Source organism: Austrofundulus limnaeus, unplaced genomic scaffold (assembly GCF_001266775.1).
Source record: "Austrofundulus limnaeus strain Quisiro unplaced genomic scaffold, Austrofundulus_limnaeus-1.0 Scaffold5, whole genome shotgun sequence".
NCBI lineage: Eukaryota > Metazoa > Chordata > Actinopteri > Cyprinodontiformes > Rivulidae > Austrofundulus > Austrofundulus limnaeus.
Genome location: NW_013952407.1, coordinates 3,297,303 through 3,307,179, shown reverse-complemented (window position 1 = coordinate 3,307,179; position 9,877 = coordinate 3,297,303). Strand labels below are relative to the sequence as shown.

The 9,877-nt window shown below is 39.8% G+C and overlaps 1 protein-coding gene across 1 annotated transcript in view; it reads left to right on the top strand.

Moving 5' to 3' along the window:
• The window catches only part of zfhx3b (zinc finger homeobox 3b), a gene marked incomplete at its 3' end in the record, with an annotated part of 205,084 nt that overhangs the window by 41,663 nt on the left and 153,544 nt on the right, over positions 1 to 9,877 (top strand). Inside the window, 1 exon segment of the mRNA XM_014027330.1 lies at positions 2,513 to 2,589.

Below are 9,877 nucleotides of genomic sequence, written 5' to 3'. Positions count from 1 at the left end.
TATATATATATATCAAATGAGTGCAGAAAAATCTGTTATGATTTGTTGGTCCTAAAAAACAAATTGCAGTACCCAAAAGGATTCCATACATGTTATTTTTCAATCTTTGTGGGAAAGTCTAAAAACAGCTGACACATGCTAAACTATTGTTTACATCCACAGAATCACGTTGTCACATCTTTTCAGTTCTGCATCAGTCCTATTCATATTTTTTGCCTAATGTCTTGTTAACAGGAGGATATTCTTCCTCGCACTGCTCATGTTTATAAGTGAACCTGCAGCAAACAGTTGCCTATGGAGACCAGTGAAATCAAGCTGATATAACTACCTGGCTTTTTCTTTGAAAAGTGGGCCTGAAATGTATTTAAGCAGTGTTTTTTCCCCATATTACATTCAAAAGATTCCACCCAAACCTTCTACTCTAAAAGACAAGTTTAAATAGGACTCAATCAAACATTTAACATTTGCACATTATCACATAGCCTCACATGTGCAAGGGAGCACTCCCAGAGTTACCAGGCTGTGTGATGCTGGTGTGATTGCTGCATGGATCATGACCACTTGAGCATTTATCTTTTAATAACCCCCTACCCCACACCTCACMTGCTGCTGCTGGACAATAGTGAGACGGTTCCAAATTTCAGCAAGATAATGGTAGTCATATTGAGATGAAAAAGGTCAAGGGTTGCCTTGTGAGGTTCTGATTGGTTTGGAGCGACACATTGTCACCCTCCCCCCTCCTCCCCCAAGATGAAATGAAAAGCAATATTTCATTTATGGCTTCACCTTTCTAGACTGTGTTGCAATTTTATGTGATGAGGAGGTCCAGATCTGTGATGATCAAATTATAAACACAAAAATGGTGCTTGCGTGTGATGTATTGCATCAGAAGGATTTTTAACTGTTTTTTATGATCAMAGACACATGCTGTATACATTTTCTGTATGCTCCATTTTAAATATTTAGACATTCAAATTGTTCCGCTGTCCCTTCAACCAGAAAAGATTGATGGGTTTTGTTTATTCATATGTATAAGATGCTGATATGCTGTTGAACCTGCCTTTGACCTTCATCTGCTGACATATATTCACTGAGCTACAACTGCAACACTTTGCATTATTTTTTTTACATTAAACAACTTTTATGCTCAAGAGGATGATTTAAATTACATCACACTTATTTTTTAAATTAATGACTCAATTTAAACACAGTTCAGAAATAGTACCTTATTGGTATTGTTTAAATTAACCCAAAAAACACACCTGAATAAAACTACATATTTTACTATGTTTACACTGCTTGTGAGTTTTTGCATTTCCTGTTTGGCCCAGTTTTTACAATTTGTTGATGTTTTTTTTTTTTTCTTTAATTCCACCCCGAGGGCCAGATGCATCACATTATGCATTGACCCAGGCTGTATTTTCCAAAGAGCAGTTCAGCCAGTGGGAGTGGCCTGAGCTTGTGGTGGAAGCAGCCCTTTAAGGTCACTACAGCGGTCATGTGATAGGCTAGTGGAGCCCCCTTGGGCCATATGACAAACCGAACTGCCAGAGCGAGGTGTGTGTCAGGGGTGTTTTTCCACAAAGCATTCTATAAAAGTGTAACTGGGCTGTATTTGCCCTTTCCTCCTGCTACACGTTCAGCCAACAGGCCCCTGAAGATCTCTTAAAAAGTGCTGATCCACAGAGCTGGGCTGGTGCTCGTGTAATCCTTCCAGCTCTGCTCCACCTTCCCTTATGTTCTCACCCTTTCCCCCACATTCCCTCACACTCTGCTGTGCTGGTGCGAGGGACTAGGTGATGGGATGAGGGGGGCTTGCTTGGGCCCCCCGAGCTAATTACCCCACATTAGGGCATGACTAAATAAATTGTAAGTGCTGCTAATTGCTTGGCAGTGAAAACAATAACTGTTTTTTTTACCCAGAGGCTCTGGGGTAGTGAGAGGCTGGGGCACTAGGGACCTGGGGACTGGGGGCCCTGGCACTGGGCCAGCAGAAGACACCAATGCCATCAGTCAGCTGCCTCATACGCTCTGCCTTCACACTGAAGTCACACACCACTTGRCGCTGTTGCTACATCTGCCCCACACCCACCGACCAGTCTGACAGTAACAGACTCCCTGCAGCCTTCAGCAGCAAAGAATGAGCCATACATGACAAGCTCAGACAAACTCAGTCTGTCTGTGGAGCCATCATACATCACTGCATTAATAAACATGAATTAGTAATGGCACAATTAGATGGGGCTGTTCTGACATTTACTGGTACAATAATGGTATTCTCCTCTTTCCACCCTCCCACCCCACCCCTTTGGCCTTTAGTGGAGCGCCATCAGACCTCAGACATTTGTGATGGGTGGAAGGGCCACCGTTGTTTCAGTCTCTATATCGTAATCACTTTTTTATCCCGGCTTTGCTGTCGTATTTGATATAAGCAGCGGAAGAATGAAAATTTCAGTGTTGGTTTGTTTGTTCATAAGTGTGCATTTATTGTTTGTGATTGTTTTCCCCTCAGGTCGCAGTCTGCTGTGTGTGTGTGAAGAAAACATTTGAACAGCCTGAGCTGCTAACTGGAGCTGCTGAGACCCAAAGGTGCGTTCAACACAGACATTCTGGTGGTCCTGCTGCACAGACCAGGACATAACAAAGCCTGTAATTCTACCAGTACCCATCAAACATGTGTGACAGACAAAACAGGAAAATCTCTACTATTTCAACATTGTTCAACATTGTCAGACTTTTATGTTTCAAGCTTGACTCAGAGGAGGTATATTTCAAATTTTGTCCTCACAATGGAACCTGACCAGTCTTGACATTGCAAGAAATGCAAATTATATTTTATCTAAACATTTAWAAGAGAGGAAAAAAGGGAATGTGTAGCTGTAGTAGTTTGGTCAAGGGCACTTATTTTAAATGTGCTTTATGAATAAAATATGCTTGACAAAACTGTTTATGTAGTTTGTAATGCCAGGTAATACTTCATTTTTAAGAGTAGTTACAGGAGATTTTTTAAATTTTTTGTACTGTTCAGATGCATACAAAGTACTGTACATATTTCAATTAAACTTAGTAATTTGTTTAAATATATTATWTATCAGCATATTTTTGTGTATTTCTTTTAAAGTTCTTAGTGATTTCCTTTTCCAAAAAAAATGCTATGCAGAATTTCTTTGCCCTTTTTTTTTTCTTTTTCCCTCTTCAAACCAGTAGCTTCATAATTGCAGTGTCATTCTTTGGCAGGATTTCCCTGTTTTCCCAGGAGACTCGTGTGCTTTTGTTAGCTTTTCTGTGTACACACATGGCCTAATTAGTTGATTAGTTCAGCTTGACTGGCTTGTTAATTGAATAGTAATTTATATTTGATGTGTCTAATGAATAACCTAATTTATTCGTTGGCACTCATCCAAAGGTTTGCTTTTGAAAGAAAGAATCAATCTAAAAGAATGAAAGGAAAGATGAACATGGTTCAATGCACAAGTGTTGCTTTGATGGCACATGTGTTTAGCTTTTGAGTAAGGTGATAATACTTGAGTTTATCTTCCTAATTAAGTAGATTTAAACACAATAGCTCACCATCCATGTGAGCAAGATATCTGTAATTAAAGTCCTTTTTTGTTATTTATTATTGGAGTAAAATATAAAGAGTTTTCTTTATATTTTTACTGCCCACATTAACAGATACTGTGGTAAAGAAGACATTGTGCTATCAGAAACTAAACTGTTGAATGATTATTCAGAAAAGTATTATTCAAGAATTATAAGCTTAACTGGAGCATGTGACAATTTGAAATTAAATTTAAAAAGTTGTTGTTCAATAAAATCATTTATTTAAACAAATTGGTCAAACTTTGGGCCTGTTGGACACTCACCTGCCACTTAGTGCTGGCAAATAAGTAAGGTTTGCTTGATTTTAAAGTCAAATATTAAAAACCACTTGCATGTGTTCTCTGTCAAACAATGGTCGACTATCACTTGACTGGATCAGCCCATRACTACACCAAACAGAAATGCTGTATGATCGTTAACCTGCCAGGAACAAGGCCATTAGTGCCAGCAGTGTTAATGGCAAACCGATTACAAACCATGATATATGCACCAACATGGTGATCCTTCAACCTATTGAATTCAGTTTTGAGAACAATGTTTTTACAATCAGGCCGCTTCAGCTATCTATTTATTTTTTTACCTGTATTATTTGTGTGTTTTAACCACACCGGCAAATTTAAAATTAACTTAAATTGCTCCCATTGCAATATTTTTCCCAAATACTTACAAATTTCTTTTTGTTTTAAACAGACAGGATTTTGTTTCTGTATGTTAGTGACCACTTATTTTCGTCTGCGATTTGTTAAAATTTAGCCATCAACAATATATATTTTTACCATACATTTGCTTAACTGACAATCAGTTAAGGGTAAGTTCTGTTCAACACTTTAACATTAGACATTGTGTGTGCCCCTTGCCCATGATAAAGCTCATTATTTGTTGCTCAACGTGCTCACAGAAGTGAACCTGTAGGCCTTTTTTTCGCTGAGAGCTCCCAGACCAAGTCTCCAGTGCAGCATGAGTTCACGAGTGTCAAGGTCTTTCCCTCCAGTTTGTTTGATGGTTTTATCCTCCTTCAGATCCTCAATTATGCACAAGAGCATCACATCTAAATTCAATCAATTGTAACTTGATTTCCTTTTTGTATCAGGGGATGAAGCCAAAAGCTTTTTGACTTCTTCAGAGCAGAGCTGCTTGTGGCATTGAATTTGTGTTGCTGAAGTGTCCAGTGAGTCATCTGTTCAGCAAAATTCCCACACCATTTAAAATAATTCAATCCAATCCTTTAGAGCCAAAAAACATCCTAAAATGCTGGCTATTTCCGCACAAGTTCAAAACAGCCATGATTTGCTGCCTTTAGTTTGAATAAGAATATTATTAATTTTTTTTTTTCATCAAAAGTGGTCATGTTTTCTTCTCTGTGGATGCCTTCATTCAGGGTGCAGATGAAAATGATTCCTCTCCTTMAGATTCTGGATTTCTCATAAAAACTGAGTTTTAATGTTTCAGTAACAACTGACTTTTGATACAGTGTGTGTTGAGACGTCACTCTTCCACCATTTCCAAGGTGAGCTGYAGATGGTTTGAACTTCTTCAGGAAAGTTTTTTTTTAACCTAGATAAAACATAAAAGCGAATTAGCCACAGTTAAAAAAATAAATTGTAGCATAATAATTTCTTTTCTTTTCTTACATGACAGAAATCCACGACCCCTTTAGGAAAAGCAATCCCCCTGGACCTCATGCAGTCATGCACATGCAGCAACATGCCTGCCTGGAAGTGCTACATGCTACAACAGGCCAAAGTAGTGCAGGATTTAGCTCAGGTGTTTAGTTCCCACGTTGAGCGCATAAAAGTTCTTCACACTTTTTCTATCGTCTGTCRCTTACTGTAGTACTCGTTAGTCAGCATTACCCCCTCCCCCTCCCCTCCGCTGATGAGAAAGTAATTACCATTTGTTTTTTWCCTTAGTCCCAGTGGCCTGGCAGCTTTTTCCCAGAATCTGCCTCCTCACCTGCCTTCATCTCGGCGTCTGCCTCTCTCCCAGACTCTTCCTCTTGTACCTCTTCTCCCTTTCACTGTGGCTGCAGACTCTCTCTCTCTCTCTTTCTCCATCCTCTCTGCAGCCTCTCTCCTTTGCTCCTCCCACCTCTGAGCTCCAGGCTGTTCTGGGTTTTAGACGGATCACTCTCACAATGCTTGATCAATACAGGTATTGATCTGCTGGCAAAATGTTTATAAAATCATTATGGGCAACTGCAGCTCAGTGGGGAGGAGGGTGGGAGGGGCGACAASATGGCCTGCTTGCCATGCCATTTGCCTGTAAAAGAGCCTGCATGTGTCTGATTGGATGGCTGTGTGCATCCTTGTCAGAGATGGGACAGACGCATCGGTTAAMCACAACTCTACTTTCATCATCCACCTTAACTTTCTGGTCAACCAAATTTGTGTTCAGTCATTGTTTTTTATCTGCTTCATTATTCCAGTCTAATAATTCACTTTCATTTCACCTTCTAAATTTCTGAAAAACAAACAAACAAACAAAAAATACCTAAAGGAATCCAAATCACATGATGCCTTGCAAGTCAAAGTTTTCAGCAAATAAGTTGTACGATCTGTTAATGTCAAGTTGAGGATTACTCTGAGCTACTARTACACARCATTTAGCTCAGTATTTGTAAAAATAAATGTATTTGAGCCAATTTTGTTTGATAAAGTAGCTGTGACAGCCAGTTTTATTTAAAGGGGACATCATTTTAAATCCTTTTTCACATTTAAATCATTCAGCTGGTGTCTATATAAGATAGAACTGCAATGCTTTGGTCTGAATTCCTCGTTATTGTAACTCCACAATCCCCTCTTTAACCCCTTTTCYRARGTGTRTCTCAGATCAACTCATTTTCAGTCTCTTYMAATCCAAATGAGATGCTTCAGACCCCGCCTCTTCCAGCTTCCTACAGTGGTTCATTTTAGTTTGAGAGAGGGCTTTAGGACTATATAGCGGTGCAGAAACATTTTATTTAGAAATTAATTACAAAATGTCAACAACTGAAGACTTGTTCATCCATCCTTACATGTAGGAGCCAGAGTCTGACCCAGAGTCAGATGGGAATGAAGACAACCAATTTGTACAGTATTTGGTCCAGACCTGATATGTTCATTCCGTCGCAAATAATTTGACMTTAATAGTTCAGAAAATGTCATATAAAATTAAAAAACATAGAACAGGTTAAAACATCTACACAAATATCTACACAGCAYCAGGAGAGAAGAAATTCTAATGTTCTGCACTCTRGAGACTTCAAGCACACAACAAAATGTATTTAATGSCTAAAAAGTGGATATTGCATGTCCGTTTAAGCTGACTCTRAAAGGTAATCAGTTGCAGATGTGCTTCCAATCATTACTTTGAGTTTATAATTAAACTTTGTTAAGTCATTCATGAGCTAGTTTGCTAACAGATTTAACACACAAAGGCAAATAAATGATTGCTCGTCTTTTATGGTGAAAAAAAAAGCAAAACACAATTACAATACCGCTGTTTCCACATGTTCAAACATTTAATCTACGGTGAATACTTCAGAAACTTTCCACATGGTGATAAAAAAGTGTGTTGATTCACATTTGAGTAAATGTGATTTGACTCAAAGGTATAAATGTACGGAGGAACATCTGTTCACAGCAAGCAACTGTTTTATGGTCATGAGCAGARCACAGGGCACTCTGGGGACTCATTCCTGTGGACTCTCATGCTCTGCAGCTTCATGTAAATAACACAACTCTGTTGCCGCCTTATTCTTCATTTGTATAGATAATTTGCTTCATTAGGCACAGCCCACATGTCACAGTTTCTTTGTGTGCTCTAACCTAAAGGAATCACACCCTATAGCTTCACTTGAGACAACTGAATGAGAAGTCATCAGAAACACCGCAAAACTTTCATGTTGYTCAACTACACGGCAGATTCACAGGTTATCCAAGCCTTTTCTCTAGGCAGTGGCTTCGGTTTACGCCTTGTTAATTGTTAATCTGCGARATGATCATTAGACAAAGAAAATAACTGCAACATTCTGGTGTAACTTTTTCCAAAATCACWATTGTTGTTGAAGCAGACAAGCCTCTGTGACCCAGAATCAACCTTTCCTCTCTGGCTTGTATGAGTCTGCCAACCCCTCCACAGCCCTCCCTCTCCACCACATCCCTCCCCCATCCCCACCCCCTCCCTTGTCTGGCACCAATCCTACACCCAGAAGCCCAGACATTGGCTTAGACCAAAAGGCACAGAGCCACCCGTCTTCTTTCAGACACAGTGTTAAAGTAATTGTCAGAGATTTTACACACACCCCAGTAACTTTTTAAGTATTGCGTGTTTTAATTTGTGTGCTTCTGCTTGGATCAGTGTGAAAGGAAAACCTCCCGGATGCTTACAGATGTCTTCCAGCTCACCAACCCCAAACTCCCAAGAATATTATTTGCACACTTGCGTAGACAAACACATCCATTTTCAAGCACGTCTTAAAAGTGTCACTTGTACAYATGCTACAAAGTGGTGATTACTCGAACACATTCAGAAGTGGCCACAGACCATTCATTACCATAACATGTTGCAATGAAGTTTAATCCCTCATCATGTTGTCTGTGGTTGGAGAGTGGTGTGTGTGGCTGTTATCCTCCCCATACTCCAGATGTCTCCCAGGCTACATCTCTTCACCAGACTGAAGACATGACATTTGGGATTGCGCATTTAGACATTCCCTTCCTTTTTTTTCATCCCAGGTTTTTTCCACTCATAAAATTATTTTGACCTCATTCATCTTTGTTTCTTGCCTTCCTCCCTGATCCCATTTTGCACCTTCTGTTCCTTCTTCCACATTCCCTCCCATCTCCACAAGAGTGTGTTATTTATTTCATCTGAAAGCGGAGGCTCTTTGGTGCATGCTTCTCACAGAAATCAATTTCAGCTCAGACAGCATAACCAAACAAAGCACTACACTCATTTCAGCGCGGGCAGAGTTGTAACCCATCTCTCTCATTTTCTCCCTCCTGCTCCTTTATTGGAAGACATTTTGTTCTCACTCTGATGCCATTATGTCAATCACTGCAGACATGTCGTGATGTGTGGATGCAGCTGCTAAATGAGTCATGGCAGGCAATGATCATTAGAAACCACAGAGTTTATATATGTGTTCATGTGAAGAGGCTTTTTTTTTGTGACTGTCACCWTTTTTCCTCTTTCTTTAAAACTTGAACGGTTTTGTTTTTATTCTCCTTTTTGGCTGCTAAATTACAGAAGTGCTTGTGAAGCTTGTTGTGTCTTTAGGTGAGAATTTCAGAAGTTCTGCAGTCTTACATGCTGACAGCATAAAGTGTAAACAATAAACAGGATTCACCCACCGCTGCATGAATAAGAGAGCCGCTCTCTTCTGCCAGCCACACTCTTTGTACTGTATTTGAGACCAACAGTTAATGCAGCTGTTGGATGGGTCTCTTTCCTTGCTCTGTCTTTATTGATTTGAGCCAGACACAGATACAGACAGAAAGAAAGGGCCTTTTCAGGAAGAAGTTAAATGGTCAAGTAGCGGGTGGAGGGTGGCTTTCACCACTTTATTGACGAAGTGGAAAAATGTCACTATTATGGAGGCCCTTGCAGCAGATAGCGAGCTGATTGGATGAGTGGCCCCCAGGTCAGAGTGGAGCACGTTCCCCCTCCAACCGAACGAGAGCAAATAAAAGGACACAATAATCCGCTTGAATTGGAGGTGAGATTTTTCCATACCACAACAGTCTTTAAGCAACGTTTCTCTGGGCGTGCAATGTAAAGTGCTTGGAATGTGGGCAAAACGGTCCAGTCTCTAATGGACTCACTCCGTTTGCACTTCCTTCTCAGTGCCTTATTGGTTTGCAACATCTGTCTGCTCCATGTTTTCTATTTTACACCACCACCTGATGCACAGACATTGAGTCTTTAAAAAAACATCATTACATTTAATAAAATATGAGGAAACTTTTCCCCCAAATGAAGTGATGTGTGTATAAATCCTACACCTTCACGTTGCACCCATTATTTTGTTTACTCAAACAGGTGTAGGACAGACAAACATTCTTCTTTTGGTTGTTTTGTCTGTGGTGTTTTTTTTATAAACACCATAGTGTGTCACATTGTTGATATGATATGATGTTTTTCCCCTCATCTTCCCTTGTGTGGTTTTTAGTTTTTCTGTTGTTAAAGGTATCACAACTATGTTTGCTGCATGATCGCTTTCACCTGTTCCCCTTATGTTTGTCTTGTATGTCTTCTTGAGTGGGTGTTTCTTAACCGCCCCCTCCCCCTTCCC